Genomic DNA, 16,305 nt, shown 5'->3' on the forward strand with positions numbered 1-16,305 from the left:
GCAGCCTTGCGAGGGTTAACACGTTTAAATGTTTTACTCACATCAGCTGCAGTGAAGGACAGTCCTCAGGTTTTGGTAGCGGGCCATGTCAGTGGCACTGTATTGTCCTCAAAGTGAGCAAAGAAGTTGTTTAGTCTATCTGGGAGCATGACATCCTGGCCCGCAAGCTGTTGAATTGCGACTCTACTTTGTCTCTATACTGACGCTTAGCTTGTTTGATTGCCTTGCGGAGGGAATAGCTACACTGTTTGTATTCGGTTATGTTTCCGGTCACCTTGCCCTGATTAAAAGCAGTGGTTCGCGCCTTCAGTTGCGTGCGAATGCTGCCATCAATCCACGGTATTCTGGTTTGGGTAGGTTTTAATAGTTGCTGTGGGTACGACATCACCGATGCACTTGCTAATAAACTCGCCCACCGAATCAGCGTATTTGTCAATGTTGTTGTTTGACGCAATGCGGAACATATCCCAATCCACGTGTTCGAAGCAATCTTGAAGCGTAGAATCAGATTGGTCACACCAGAGTTGAACAGCCTGAGCATGGGAGCTTCCTGTTTTAGTCTCTGTCTATAGGCAGGGAGCAACAAAATGGAGTTGTGGTCAGCTTTTCCGAAAGGAGGGTGGGGGAGGGCTTTATATGCGTCGCTGAAGTTAGAATAACAATGATCTAGGGTTTTACCAGCCCTGGTAGCACAATCGATATGCTGATAGAATTTAGGGAGTCTTGTTTTCAGATTAGCTTTGTTAAAATCCCCAGCTACAATGAATGCAGCTTCAGTATATGTGGTTTCCAGTTTACATAGAGTCAAATAAAGTTTGTTCATGGCTATCGATGTGTCTGCTTGGGGCGGAATATATGCAGCTGTGATTATAATCGAAGAGAATTTTCTTGGTCGATAATGCAGTCGACATTTGATTGTGAGGAATTCTAAATCAGGTGAACAGAAGGACATGAGTTCCTGTATGTTATTATGATCACACCACATCTCGTTAATCATAAGGCATAACCCCCCTCCCCTCTTCTTACCAGAAAGATGCTTGTTTCTTTCGGCACGATGCGTGAAGAAACCAGGTGGCTGCACCGACTCCGATAGAGCCTCTCGAGTGAGCCATGTTTCCGTGAAGCAAAGAACATTACAGTCTCTTATGTCTCTCTGGAATGCTACCCTTGCTCGGATTTCATCAACCTTGTTGTCAAGAGACTGGACATTGGCGAGTAGTATGCTCGGGAGCGGTACGCGATGTGCCCGTCTCCGGAGCCTGACCAGAAGACCTCTTCGTCTGCCCCTTTTACGGCGTCGTTGTTTTGGTTCGCCGGCTGGGATCCGATCCATTGTCCTGGGTGGTGGGCAAAACAGAGGATCCGCTTCGGGAAAGTCGTTTTCCTGGTCGTAATGATGGTGACTTGACGTTGGTCTTATATCCAGTAGTTCCTCCCGACTGTATGTAATGAAACCTAAGATTACCTGGGGTACCATTGTAAGAAATAACACACAAAAAAAAATACTGCATAGTTTCCTAGGAACGCGAAGCGAGGCGGCCATCTCTGTCGGCGCCGGTTATGTATCCAAAACGGAGATGTATGGAGAAACCACTTCTCCAATCTTTTTGGCTCTATAGCAAAGAACAAACAGCAAAAACATATACATGATCGAATACAAATCATAGAATCAACTATTAAAGAACCAGAACAGGATTGGATTCTTCAATTATATTGAATGAACAGCAACCGTAGGAAAATCCTCTGTATTATCATTAACAGCAGACTCGCTCATTTCCTCAGCGTTAGCAATGTACTGAGCAAATGTCAAATTGGCTTTTTACCAAATTACTGTACGGCAGACAACGTATTCACCCTTGACAAACAAACAAACCAAAACAAACGCAAAGTCTTCTCATGCTTTTGTTTTCAAAAAAGCTTTTGACTCAATATGGTACGAGGGCCTTCTATACAAATTGATTGAAAGTGGTGTTGGGGGAAAAACATACGACATTATAAAATCCATGTACACAAACAACAAGTTTGCGGTTAAAATGGGCAAAAAACACATTTCTTTCCACAGGGCCAGGAGGTGAGACAGGGAGGCAGCTTAAGCCCCACCCTCTTCAACATATATATCAACGAATTGGCGAGGGCACTAGAACAGTCTGCAGGACCCGGCCTCACCCTACTAGAACCTAAAGTCAAATGTCTACTGTTTGCTAATGATCTGGTGCTTCTGTCACCAACCAAGGAGGGCTTACAGCAGCACCTAGATCTTCTGCACAGATTCTATCATACTTGAGCCCTGACAGTAAATCTCAGTAAGACAAAAATAATGGTGTTCCAAAAAAGATCAAGTTTCCAGGACCACAAATACAAATTCCATGAAGACACCGTTGCCCTAGAAGCACACAAAAGAACGATACATACCTCAGCCTACACATCAGCGCCACAGGTAACTTCCACAAAGCTGTGAATGATCTGAGAGACAAGGCAAGAAGAGCCTTCTATGCCATCAAAAGGAACATAAAATTTGACATACCAATTAGGATCTGGCTAAAAATACTTGAATCAGTTATAGAACCCATTGCTCTTTATGGCTGTGAGGTCTGAATTCTCAAAATGAATTCTCAAATTGGGACAAACACCAAATTGATACTCATGCAGAATTCTACAAAAATTTTCTCAGTGTACAACGTAAAGCACCAAATAATGCATGCGGAGCAGAATTAGACAAATACCAACTAATTATAAAAATCCAGAAAAGGGCCGTTAAATTCTACAACCACCTAAAAGGAAGCGATTCCCAAACCTTCCATAACAAAGCCATCACCTAGAGAGAAATAAACATGGAGAATAGTCCCCTAAGCAAGCTGGTCCTGTGGCTCTGTTCACAAACACAAACAGACCCCACAGAGCCCCAATACAGCAACACAATTAGACCCAACAAAATCATGAGATAACAAAAAGATAATTACTTGAGACATGGGAAAGAATTAACCAAAAAACAGATCAAACTAGAATGCTATTTGGCCCTAAACAGAGAGTACATAGTGGCAGAATACCTGACCACTGAGTATAGCCTTGCTATTGAGAAAGTTTGCTCAAGGCAGACCTGGCTCTCATGAGAAGACAGGCTATGTGCACACTGCTCACAAAATGAGGTGGAAACTGAGCTGCACTTCTTAACCTCCTGCCAAATGCATGACCATATTAGAGACACATATTTCCCTCAGATTACACAGACCCCCAAAGAATTTGAAAACAAATGGACTTTTGATAAACTCCCATATCTATTGGGTGAAACAGTTGTGACCTGTTGCTAAAATAAAAGGGCAACCATTAAAGAACAAACACCTTTGTAAATACAACATATATTTATGTTTATATGTTTATATGTTTTTATTTTCCCTTTTGTACTTTAACAATTTTCACATCATTACAACACTGTGTATAGACATAATATGACATCATTACAACACTGTGTATAGACATAATATGACATCATTACAACACTGTGTATAGACATAATATGACATCATTACAACACTGTGTATAGACATAATATGACATCATTACAACACTGTGTATAGACATAATATGACATCATTACAACACTGTGTATAGACATAATATGACATCATTACAACACTGTGTATAGACATAATATGACATCATTACAACACTGTGTATAGACATAATATGACATCATTACAACACTGTGTATAGACATAATATGACATCATTACAACACTGTGTGTATAGACATAATATGACATCATTACAACACTGTGTATAGACGTAATATGACATCATTACAACACTGTGTATAGACATAATATGACATCATTACAACACTGTGTATAGACATAATATGACATCATTACAACACTGTGTATATACATAATATGACATCATTACAACACTGTGTATAGACATAATATGACATCATTACAACACTGTGTATAGACATAATTTGCCATTCGAAATGTCTTTATTCTTTTGGAACTTTTGTAAGTGTAATGTTTACTGTAAATCTTGTAGTATTTATTTCACTTTTGTTTATGATCTATTTCACTTGCTTTGGCAATGTAAACATATGTTATCCATGCCAATAAAGACCCTTCAATTGAAATTCCAATTGAATTTAGAGAGAGTGTTTTAAATAAATACTGTAGATGACGGAAGGAGTTAGTTGGAGAATGAAAGAGAGTATGCTGATTAATGGACAGAGAGAGAGAGAGAGATATTAGTGAGGGAAAACAGAGTGAAGGGAGGAATCAGCATGAAGTGGTGTCGGACAGAGTTAGGCTAATAGGAGAAGGAGGAGAGAAAGAGAGGGAGTGAGCGAGAGAGGAGAGGGAGTGGAAATGGGAGTCAAGACTTGCAAAAAAAAACACTGACAGGGTTGTGAACCACATGTATCTCATTGTACTCTGTACTTGGCTCGACTCTGCACTCTAACCTTCTGTGCTTGTTAGAGAGAAGGGGGGGGGGGAAGAGAGAGAGAGAGACACACATGTGTTTGGCAGAAGTCAAACACCCACATAAAATCACTGGCCATTTTCTCAAGAGGTTGATCTTTGATGGGAAATCAAGGCTAGAGTAAATCCTACATTATGCACACCCATTTCCTTGCATTCTCCAGGGACTCATTTTTCGCGATTGATACATTTACATTTTAGTAATTTAGCAGATGCTCTTATCCAGAGTGAATTATGCAGTGCATACATTTGCATACTTTTTTCTTACTGGTCTCCAGTGGGAATCTGGTTCCCCGTGGGTATCTGGTCCCCCGTGCGAATCTGGTCCCCAGTCGGAATCTGGTCCCTCGTGGGAATCTGGTCCCCAGTGGGAATCTGGTCCCCAGTGGGAATCTGGTCCCCCGTGAGAATCAAACCCACAACCCGGGTGTTGCAAGCTCCATTTTCTACCAACTGAGCCACACGGGACCACACTATGCTTTTATACAACGATATACTTTTATACAAACTGTTGTTTTCTCTTCTCAGTCACTCTATTCATTACGCCAGTGTATTTACAGTGTAGTCTTTCTATAGTGACACTGCATTAGCTTAGCATTCAAATGAAGACCTTCTCCTCCAATGTGTTTTGAGAAAGAGGCGAGGAGAGAGGACACAAGGAATCAAGGAAAGAGGAACTGAGAAAGCGCTATAGCATACAGTAGTTAGTTGCCCATCTCGGGCTCAGTCATGGTCACATATAAGTGGCTCCTCTCTATTGACTGGGGTGGAATGGACCAATCAGCATGCAGCGCATCCATGTGTCAGTGATTAATTGCCCAGCAGGCTCTCCCGTTGTTAACGAGCTTAATCAACTCCTCGTGACGGGAGGTTTTCATTAACCGCAGAGTGCAAAGGTCTTGTTCTCCTTCTCCATCCTTCCATCCTCCTTTCCTCATTGTCTTGGGCTTTTTTCTTTGCTGTCTCAGACTCACCTTCCTTCCTTCCTTCCTTCCTTCCTTTTCCTTCCTTCCTTCCTTCCTTCCTTCCTTCCTTCCTTCCTTCCTTCCTTCCTTCCTTCCTGTCCCGAACACCAACCTTTCTGTCCTGGTCTTGTCCTTTAATCTGTCATCCCCATGTCCCTCGCCGTCAATCCATTTCAGTGTATTTCAGGAAGTAATGGGCTTGGCTGACATGATGTGAGTCCTGCCAGGGCTGACATGATGTGAGTCCTGCCAGGGCTGTAGACATTACAGTAGCAGTTCCAATAAGACAATTGGCCTCCTCCATCTTCTCCCTCCGTACACAGAGTGGCAGTTTGAGACACATTAATGGAGACTGGAGGAAAAAAGGTTTGAGGTTTGGAAAAAAGCAAGTGTGCGTGTGTACGTGTGCGCTCACACAGGAGTGTGTATGTGTACGTGTAATACAGATGAATTTGAAACACAAAGTCATAATCATTTATTTTAATTAGATATTCAGCACATTATTAAATGTTTATTGAGAGCAGAACCTGGTGTTGGGAAACTGAAATAGAGAAGATGGTGAGGGGGAAAAAAATATGTTGGGGAAGAGGATGAAAAATTATTCCTGCTATTTCAAATCAACTATGAGTTGATGAGTTTCTGTCATTCTCTTTTTTTAAATTATATGTTTCTGGGCTGATTCACTGAGTCATTCACTGCTATGTCAATAGGACCTATATTATTAGTGTCTTATCATAAGTAAGGGGACTCTGCTGTGTGTGTGTGTGTGTGTGTGTGTGTGTGTGTGTGTGTGTGTGTGTGTGTGTGTGTGTGTGTGTGTGTGTGTGTGTGTGTGTGTGTGTGTGTGTGTGTGTGTGTGTGTGTGTGTGTGTGTGTGTGTGTGTGTGTGTGTGTGTGTGTGCGCGCGCTTACTCATTCAAGGGTTTTTCTTTCTTTTTACTATTTTCTATATTGTAGAATAATAGGGAAGACATCAACACTATGAAATAAGTGTTAACCAAAATAACCAAAACTGTTAAACAAATCAATATATTTTATCCACTATAAGTAGCCACCCTTTGCCTTGATGACAGCTTTGCACACGCTTGGCATTATCTCAACCAGAGTAGTCACCAGGAATGCATTTCAATTAACATGTGTGCTTTGTTAATAGTCAATTTGTGGAATTTCTTTCCTTGTTAATGCGTTTGAGCCAATCAGTTGTGTTGTGACAAGGTAGGGTTGGTATACAGAAGATAGCCATATTATGGCAAGAACAGCTCAAATAAGCAAAGAGAAACAACAGTCCATCATCACTTTAAGACATGGTCAGTCAATGCGGAAAATGTCAAAAACTTTAAATGTTTCTTCAAGTGCAGTCGCAAAAACCATCAAGCGCTATGATGAAACTGGCTCTCATGAGGACCGCCACAGGAAAGGAAGACCCAGAGTTACCTCTGCTGCAGAGGATAAGTCCATTAGAGTTACCAGCCTCAGAAATTGCAGCCCAAATAATTGCTTCATGGAGTTTAAGTAACACACATCTCCACATACACTGTTCAGAGGAGACTGCTTGAATCAGGCCTTCATGGTCGAACTGCTGCAAACAAATCACTACTAAAGGACACCAATAATAAGAAGAGACTTGCTTGGGCCAAGAAACACGAGCAATGGACATTAAACCTGTGGCAATTTGCCCTTTGTTCTGTTGAGTCCAAATTTGAGATTTTTGGTTCCAACCGCTGTGTCTTTATGAGCCGCAGAATAGGTAAACGGATGATCTCTGCATATGTGGTTCCCACCGTGAAGCATGGAAGAGGAGGTGTGATGCTGTGGGGGGTGCTTGTTGGTGACACTGTCTGTGATTGATTTAGAATTCAAGGCACACTTAACCAGCATGGCTGCCACAGCATTCTACAGAGATACGCCATCCCATCTGGTTTGCACTTAGTGGGACTATCATTTGTTTTCAACAGGACAATGACCCAATACACCTCCAGGCTGCGTACGGGCTATTTGACCAAGGAGAGTGATGGAGTGATAAATTAGATGACCTGGCCTCCACAATCACCCGACCTCAACCCAATTTAGATGGTTTGGGGTGAGTTGGACCACAGAGTGAAGGAAAAGCAGCCAACAAGTGCTCAGCATATGTGGGAACTCCTTCAAGACTTTTGAAAGCCAATAGTGTGCAAAGCTGTCATCAAGGCAAAGGGTGGCTACTTTGAAGAATCACAAATCTCAAATATATTTGTTTAGCACTTTTTTGGTTACTACATGATTCCATATGTGTTATTTAATAGTTTTGATGTCTTCACTATTATTCTACAATGTAGAAAATAGTACAAATAAAGAAAAACCCTTGAATGAGTAGGTGTGTCCAAACCTTTGACTGGTACTGTATGTATTCATGCATGTATATGTATGGCACCATGTGCACATATAGTATGCGTGCATGGTAAATATGTTTCCAAGCTGTAGAACCAGTGCATGAGCAGTCATATTGTATGACCTGAGTTTAAGCACCTCCGTGTGTGTGCGTGTGTGTGTGTGTGTGTGTGTGTGTGTGTGTGTGTGTGTGTGTGTGTGTGTGTGTGTGTGTGTGTGTGTGTGTGTGTGTGTGTGTGTGTGTGTGTGTGTGTGTGTGTGTGTGTGTGTGTGTGTGTGTGTGTGTGTGTGCGTGCGTGCGTGCGTGTGTGTGTGTGCGTGGTTGTGACCATGGTTTGTGTGTGTGTGGAGGATGGTTGTGACCACGGGGGTTTGGTGACGTAACCAACATGATATTCCCCACACAGAGGTCAGAGATAGAGTCTGCTGGCTGTGGTGAGGACAGGCCTCAGCATGCTGATAATAAAGGTCACAGTGTATTTTACAGTCTGTTAAAATGGACTTTATACTGGAAAAATAACTCTATAATGTCCTTTTTAATGGACTGTAAAATACGCAAAACACTACTGTACATACTTGGTTTCTTTGGGATTCATTGAAGCGACCCACAGAACATCTTCTGTGAGACTGCTACCTGGCAGCCACAATATGTACTAGTTTGTTGACTAAAGTACAAAAGCTGCACTTTTTGTCAAACATTGATTTGCTTGTGATTTACGCATACCATTAAGAGCTTCTTACTGTGAGAGTGGTTAATTGCTACGCAACAGGAGCGAAAACATTTTGCTAGTTTGTTAATGATATCGGAGTTAGGAGCCAGATATTTGAGATGCTGAGGTTCTTTTTGATTTCATATTGTGCTGCTCACAAAATGTTGCAATGTCCTACCACACTCTATATCTAGTTCCCATGATTGCCATCCCCATTTTCCAGAGCTCGTCATTTATAGAATGCACATGTTCTTAGTCTATTGGCTGCCCAGCAAATGAAACGAGAGCAACTGTGTAATCATTTCCTGGACCAGAAATAGCAGAGTGATTCAATCAAGACACTGTGGGTTCTTCAAATGAAGTGCATAAGAAAAAGCCACGCAACAGGAAAGACTTCAAAATAGGGTCATTCCTAATTAAACAAGGAATGTTAGGTGAATTAACTCTGTGTGTATTTGATTAGCGAAGAAATTTGATGATGAAGCATGGTGAGCTTAAACCACAGAGCGAGACTGACAGCAGGATGAACGTGCTGGGGAGAAAATATGGAAAGACAGAGGTAAGATAGAGAAAAGACAGAGGGACGATAGATAGATGGAGGAAAGACAGAGGGAAGACAGAGGGACGATAGATAGATGGAGGAAAGACAGAGGGAAGATAGATAGATGGAGGAAAGACAGAGGGAAGATAGATAGATGGAGGAAAGACAGAGGGAAGATAGATAGATGGAGGAAAGACAGAGGAAAGACAGAGGGAAGATAGATAGATGGAGGAAAGACAGAGGAAAGACAGAGGGAAGATAGATAGATGGAGGAAAGACAGAGGAAAGACAGAGGGAAGATAGATAGATGGAGGAAAGACAGAGGGACGATAGATAGATGGAGGAAAGACAGAGGAAAGATAGATATATGGAGGAAAGACAGAGGGAAGATAGATAGATCAAAGATAGTTGGAAGGGGGAGAGGATAAAAGTTGGATTGAAAGAGGGGAGTGAAGTGGAAAAACGGAGTGGTTGAAGGAGAGGAAGGAAAGGATGTGTCTACGATAACGCAGCTGCTACTTCAATGTGTGTGTTTGTGAATCCTTCTCTTGTTCTTACTCTCTCTCTCTGGGAGTTCTTAGGTTTTTCCTGTTTTCTCAATTGAGACTCCTCTCTATCTCTCGCTCAGCCCCAACTGCCACCCCTCCCTCTCTCTCTCTCATCACCCCTATCTCTCTCTCTCTCTCTCTCTCTCTCTCTCTCTCTCTCTCTCTCTCTCTCTCTCTCTCTCTCTCTCTCTCTCTCTCTCTCTCTCTCTCTCTCTCTCTCTCTCAATCCTCTCCCACCAGGGCTTGTTAAGCGGAGGGCTGATATGTCGTTCTCTCCCTGCAAATCTAATTGGAGACAGGCTTTCATTGGCATGACATGGAGATGAGTTGCCAAATCCTTTCAGACCCGCTTTAGACTGCACACACACACAACACACACACACACACACACACACACACACACACACACACACACACACACACACACACACACACACACACACACACACACACACACACACACACACACACACACACACACACACACACACACACACACACACACACACACACACACACACACACACACACACACACCACAGTACACATTGACGCAGCAGAGGAAGCAGCCAGCTCCGACGCCAGGCGAAGCCACCGTGACGATCTGATATAAATCAAGCTCACAACACTTCAGAGTCTCAATAGGTTTAAATAATAGCCGCCCTCAACACTGCTCCCCATCCCAGCACATCTTATAGAAACAGGTGACATCCTGTAAAGAAGGAAGCGATGGAAGCACTTGTTTGTATACTAGACTCTGCATATATTCATACATGTGTTGCAGAGTGGTTGATGTGAGGTGTGGTTGAGGTGTAAGAGTCACTATGTTAAAGACGGGTTACTCACATATTATGCTTCATCCCAGTACAGTACGTTACAAATCCTCAGGGAGATGCAATAGGTTACAGTGTTGTATATCTACTGAGGCTGGTTGCTGTCATCTTTATGACCAACGGGAAAATGATGATAGTGAGTCATTTAAGCTGCTGTACTTTACTAGCCTCCTTTAGCTCATGTCTGCAAAAGGCAGTTGTGTAGCAGCAGAAGTGGTGCCACTGCATCACATAATAAGTAAGCGTTGACTCGCGTGATTTTGCGCTGAACAATCAAACTCACATTGCACAACGCCGACAAAAGCATGTCAAAATTCAAACAATACTCTTCAGAGAGTTACAATAATAGGTATTTTTCCATCTCGAAGAAAAATGTCCTTTCTCCGCTCTCTTTCATTCATCCGTTGAGCATCTCTCACATTGCTCATAGGCTCCATCCATAATGGCACCCTCTATCCTATTTTGTGCACCACTCATAACCAGGGCCCATACAAGTGTTGGGCATCACATTACAGTGAGTTGGGCTAGTGAACACTGATGTGAGTGGACAGGACATGCAACTTGGTCGCTGATCAGGAACGAGACGAGTTTGACCCTGCTGGCCCTGCAGGACACTGGTTGGCACCTCGCAGACATGAGCTAATTGAGCTTTAGGACTTGGTGTGAAGAAGATAAACACGAAGAGTAAAAAGCAAAACACTGACAGACAGTAATTCCATTAGGATAAAACAGAGTGAATTGATGAGGATATTAAAGAGAACATTAGACTGATTAGCTGTTATTCTATGAATAATGGGATAGGGGTCTGCTGATCCAAGTGAATGGCATTTGAGACACAGAATGAAAAGAGAGAATAGAATGATAGAGGAAAAGAGCGGAAAGAAGTCTTCAAATTAAATTACATCTGTATCCGCACAGTGATGAATAATGTAGGACAGAGAGAGAATAGAGAGAGAAGTGTGTAAAGGTGTGAAGAGGAGAGATTAGGGCTCAGGATAGATTGAGAAACGTGGAGGATCAAGAGGAGTCAATGGCTGCCGTGGATTTGCGGTTGATTGACAGGAAGTTATGGGAAGGGACAAACACGGCATACATACAAAAACACTCACCTTAGAAATGTATATGACCCTCAGAACATATGGAACGTAGTCAAAATAGCAACGGATTTCAATAGAAAGGTTAGAGTATAAGGGTGCGCCTGTGATGCGTCTGTGCACAAGCATATTATTTTAACACAGTTATTTCAAGTGAAGTGTCTCCTGACTGTCAACGTTTCAGGATTAATCCCCCAACCTCCCCTATTCTACTTCCACACTTACGTCCCCCATTGACATGGAATGTGATTACCTCATCAAAGCAGAAGCTAGGTAACGGATCAAGCCATATCTGTCCCTGTGGGGGAGGTGGGAGATGTAACAGGGCGGGAAGTGGGCTTTGATGTGGAGTGGAGCGAGTAGACCTGAGCCAGGGAGAGTTCAGCACAGCCTGCTGCATGAGTAACATGGAGCCACAACCTATGGACACGCCCATACACACAGAGTCACACACAGAGCTGTCACATAGGCAGGCCAGGCTTGCACACGGGAACATACAGATATAGTATGGACGGTGTCACTCACTCACTCACTCACTCACTCACTCACTCACTCACTCACTCACTCACTCACTCACTCACTCACTCACTCACTCACTCACTCACTCACTCACTCACTCACTCACTCACTCACTCACTGTGTACACATACGGTGGGGTCCAACGTTACACCCTTGATTGCAATTAGAAAAAATTACTATATAAAATGAATACTTAAAATACTGTGCTGTATTGTATGCTAAAAAAAACATTATTTTATACTTATACAGTTGCTCAGAGAAAGAGATTTTGTTCAACAAGTAATCATTTTTTTTGTCTCAAAAAAGTAGCGTTAAAAATGATTGAGAACCCTGTTTTCAAAACCTTCAAATACCTCACCTTGGGAGGATAACGTAACTGAGCCTTTTTCTCAAATGTTTTATGAGTTGGAGAACACATTGGGAGGGATCCATACAGAATCCTTCCAGATCTTTCCAGATTCTTGATATCCTTCGTCTGCGTTTTATGGGATTGTCCTCCTCATATCAAACCACACGTTTTCAATTGGTTTCAAGTCTGGAAACTGACATAACTATTGCAAAAAGATGATTATGTGGCCAGTTAACCATTTTATTTGTGGATTTGTATGTATGCTTGGTGTTATTGTCTTCCTGGAAGAGAAATGGTTTAAGATTCATTCCAATGTGTTCTCCAACTCATTAAACATTTTGGGAAAAGGCTTAGTGCCATTATCCTTGTATGGTGAGATATTGAAAACAGGGGTGTCAGTAATATTGACCCCTGCCTTTTTGAGAAAAAAAACTGCATCTATTTCTCTGAGCAATTGTATTAGTATAAAATAATATACTTTTCCATTTGTGTAGCATACAGTACAGCTCAGTATTTGAATTATTTACTTTACAGTAATATTTTCTTATCTTTGTGTCAATCATTTCAAACCCCACTGTATATATGAGCAGATTCACGCAGACATGCACACACACACGCACACACACACACACATACACACACACGCACACACACACATACATACACACACACGCACGCACGCACGCACACACACATACACACGCACGCACACACACACATACACACACACACACACACACACACACACACACACACGCACGCACGCACGCACGCACGCACGCACGCACGCACGCACGCACGCACGCACGCACGCACGCACGCACACACACACACACACACACACACACACACACACACACACACACACACACACACACACACACACACACACACACACACACACACACACACACACACACACACACACACACTCAGACATGTTTGTTTTACTATCCTTGTGGGGACCAAACAATTGATTCCCATTCAAAATCCTATTTTCCCTAACCCCTAAACCTAACCTTAAACTCTAACCCTAACCGTAAACCTAACCCCTAAACCTAAAATAGCCTTTTCCCTTAGGGTGACCAGTGAGATGACCCCACTTATCAGAATTTTCCTTGTTTTTCTATCCTTGTGAGGACACACACACACACGCACACTCACAATCTCGCTCACACTCACTTGTAATCGTACACACACTCCCCCACTGACAAACTCATGAACACAAATAGACCCCTGACATTCAGCTGCTGCTGGGCGTGTCCTCTTCATACAGTTCCTCTGATGTCCCCTCCAGTCCCTTAGTTCCATACATAATGCATCTCAACCATCACGTCCTCATGGGTGACTGAACAACATCGCCCCCTGGACCTCCCTTGAGTCTCCAGATGTTGTTTGTGTGTGTGGCCGCCCCATGTGCTGTACATGTACTATCCTCCTTTACATCTCATTTTCGTTTGACCGTTGACCTGACGTCCCGTTCTTCTGTCTTCCCTCTCGCTCTTCTCTCTCTTCCCGTGTTTGCAGGACGACCACTCCATGTTCTTCCAGTTTGGCCCGTCCATAGAGCAGCAGGCCTCCATCATGCTGAAGATCATGGAGGAATACGACTGGTACATCTTCTCCATCGTCACCACCTACTACCCCGGATACCAGGACTTTGTCAACAAAGTGAGGCAGACCAGACCTGGGTTCAAACACAATTGGAAATCAGTTAAAATACACTATGTATACAAAAGTATGTGGACACCCCTACAAATTTGTGGATTTGACGATTTCAGCCACACCCAATACTGACAGGTGTATAACATAGAGCACACAGCATTCCAATCTCCATTGACAAACATTGGCAGTAGAATGGCTTTACTGAAGAGCTCAGTGACTTTTAACATGGCACTGTCATAGGATGCCACCTTTCCAACAAGTCAGTTCATCAAATTTCTGCCCTGCTTGTGCTGTTATGTGGAAACGTCTAAGAGCAACAACGGCTCAGCTGCGAAGTGGTAGGCCACACAAGCTCACAGAATGGGACCGGCGAGAGCTGAAGCGAGTAGCGCGTAAAAATCGTCTGCCCTCCGCATAACTGACTACTGACTTCCAAAATGCCTCTGGAAGCAACGTCAGCACAAGAAGTGTTCGTCGGGAGCTTCATGAAATGAGTTTCCATGGCCAAGCAGCCGCACACAAGCCTAAGATCACCATGTGCAATGCCAAGCGTTGGCTGGAGTGGTGTAAAGCTTTCCGCCATTGGACTCTGGAGCAGTGGAAACGCTTTCTCTGCAGTGATGAATCATGTTTTACCATCTGGCAGTCCGACGGATGAATCTGGATTTGGCAGATGCCAGGAGAACACTTACCTGCCTGAATGTATAATGCCAACTGTAAAGTTTGGTGGAGGAGGAATAATGTTCTGGGCTGTTTTTCATGTTTTGGGCTCCTTTCTTCCAGTGAAGAGAAATCATAACGCTACAACATTCAATGACAGTCTAGACGATTCTGTGCTTCCAAATTTGTGGCAACAGTTTGGGGACGGCACTTTCCAGTTTCAGCATGACAATGCCCTGTGCACAAAGCGAGATCCATACAGAAATGTCTTTTCGAGATTGGTGTGGAAGAACTTGACTGGCCTGCGCAGAGCCCTGACCTCAACCCCACCAAAAACCTTCGGAATGAATTGGAACACCGACTGCGAGCAAGGCTTAATCGCCCAACATCAGTGCCCACCCTCATTAATGCTCTTGTGCCAGAATGGAAGCAAGTCCCCGCAGCAATAATCCAATATCGAGTGGAAAGCCTTCCCAGCAGAGTGGAGGCTGTTATAGCAGCATGGGGGGGAGCAACTCCATATTAATGCCCATAATTTTGGAATGAGATGTTCGACGAGCGGATGTCCACATACTTTTGGTCATGTAGTGTACTTTGGCTGAGCTTGCCTGTTGCAATGAACTAAAAGAAAAGTCTCATGTTCAAACCCTTCACATCTGGCACTCCAAGCAAAGTATTTTAAAAATGGCATCCATTTTCTCCTGTTTCTATATCTTATTCTATACCTGTTTCTATATCTTAACCCCTATGAGAGATGCCCCACACCCAACCTGTTGTTCCTATGAAACCCATATGAGAGATGCCCCACACCCAACCTGTTGTTCCTATGAAACCCCTATGAGAGATGCCCCACACCCAACCTGTTGTTCCTATGAAACCCATATGAGAGATGCCCCACACCCAACCTGTTGTTCCTATGAAACCCATATGAGAGATGCCCCACACCCAAACTGTTGTTCCTATGAAACCCCTATGAGAGATGCCCCACACCCAACCTGTTGTTCCTATGAAACCCATATGAGAGATGCCCCACACCCAACCTGTTGTTCCTATGAAACCCATATGAGAGATGCCCCACACCCAACCTGTTGTTCCTATGAAACCCATATGAGAGATGCCCCACACCCAACCTGTTGTTCCTATGAAACCCATATGAGAGATGCCCCACACCCAACCTGTTGTTCCTATGAAACCCCTATGAGAGATGCCCCACATCCAACCTGTTGTTCCTATGAAACCCATATGAGAGATGCCACACACCCAACCTGTTGTTCATATGAAACCCCTATGAGAGATGGCCCACATCCAACCTGTTGTTCCTATGAGAGATGCCCCACATCCAACCTGTTGTTCCTATGAGAGATGCCCCACACCCAACCTGTTGTTCCTATGAAACCCCTATGAGAGATGCCCCACATCCAACCTGTTGTTCCTATGAAACCCCTATGAGAGATGGCCCACATCCAACCTGTTGTTCCTATGAGAGATGCCCCACATCCAACCTGTTGTTCCTATGAGAGATGCCCCACACCCAACCTGTTGTTCCTATGAAACCCCTATGAGAGATGCCCCACATCCAACCTGTTGT

The 16,305-nt window shown here is 43.4% G+C and overlaps 1 pseudogene; it reads left to right on the forward strand.

The window, feature by feature from the left end:
* The window catches only part of LOC124004086, a 174,822-nt pseudogene that overhangs the window by 70,272 nt on the left and 88,245 nt on the right, over nucleotides 1-16,305 (forward strand).

Source organism: Oncorhynchus gorbuscha, linkage group LG18, assembly GCF_021184085.1.
Source record: "Oncorhynchus gorbuscha isolate QuinsamMale2020 ecotype Even-year linkage group LG18, OgorEven_v1.0, whole genome shotgun sequence".
Classification (NCBI taxonomy): Eukaryota; Metazoa; Chordata; class Actinopteri; order Salmoniformes; family Salmonidae; genus Oncorhynchus; species Oncorhynchus gorbuscha.